At 38.0% G+C, this 898-nt stretch overlaps 1 non-coding gene across 1 annotated transcript; it reads left to right on the plus strand.

Moving 5' to 3' along the window:
• The first annotated feature begins 214 nt into the window (after positions 1 to 214).
• LOC117030633 (U6 spliceosomal RNA) lies at positions 215 to 321 on the plus strand. The gene has a single exon (XR_004424429.1). It is a non-coding gene; the product is annotated as a U6 spliceosomal RNA (small nuclear RNA).
• The last annotated feature ends 577 nt before the right edge of the window (positions 322 to 898 follow it).

Consider the following 898-nt stretch of genomic DNA (forward strand, 5'->3'; position numbering starts at 1 on the left):
TGTCAAGTTCTGCATGCAATTTCAAGGGGTTCATAGGTCCTCTAAAACTCCAGGTTAAGAACCTCTGGTACACAAAACTAGAGAGGCAGGGAAACTGGTCAGATAGTTATCTCAATAACCCTGTAAAATTCTTTGCAGAAAGTTTTAGGTGGATGTAAATAAAAAAATAACATTACTTACTTTTCAAACCTTCATTCTAAAAGAACCTTGTTTCGTGCTCGCTTCGGCAGCACATATACTAAAATTGGAACGATACAGAGAAGATTAGCATGGCCCCTGCGCAAGGATGACACACAAATTTGTGAAGCGTTCCATATTAAAAAAATAAAAAAATAAATAAAATAAAAGAACCTTGTTTCACATTCTTAGTTCCCATCTTTTTTTCTTATTTCCTTCTCTTCTGTTTGAAGATGATCACGAGTCTTCTTGCAAAGATGAAAATCATATCTGGTTTGGAATATTTCCGTCTGTCTTCACTTTCCTGTGTTGAAGTTAGCATGGTCTATAGTTGGTGGTCAGTAAGCATTTTAATTTAATTGTAAGTAATTTAATTGTATTACTCCATAGTTTAACCATTAATACTCTTTATGATAATCGCTCTTTGAGCTGCCATGTATACCCCTGTATAGTTATATATGCAGATCTATGCCCATCGGCCATTTAGTATCATGCGCACCCATATATAAAGTCCTTTGGTCTATAGTTTCAGCTTGAAGCTCTTTTTGCCCTGGTCCTGTCAATGCCCCTTCTTTAGAAAGAGCAGCAGCCCTAGTCCTAATTGTGGCATACCCAGCATTCCATCTCTTGCAGTTTCCCCAGCAGCTGCAGTCTGTGTTTTAAAGTCCTGACTTGGCACATCTTCATAGCGTTTTTCTGTCCACCCAACTTGTGGTTGTCC

This window comes from Rhinolophus ferrumequinum, chromosome X (genome assembly GCF_004115265.2).
Source record: "Rhinolophus ferrumequinum isolate MPI-CBG mRhiFer1 chromosome X, mRhiFer1_v1.p, whole genome shotgun sequence".
Taxonomy (NCBI): domain Eukaryota; kingdom Metazoa; phylum Chordata; class Mammalia; order Chiroptera; family Rhinolophidae; genus Rhinolophus; species Rhinolophus ferrumequinum.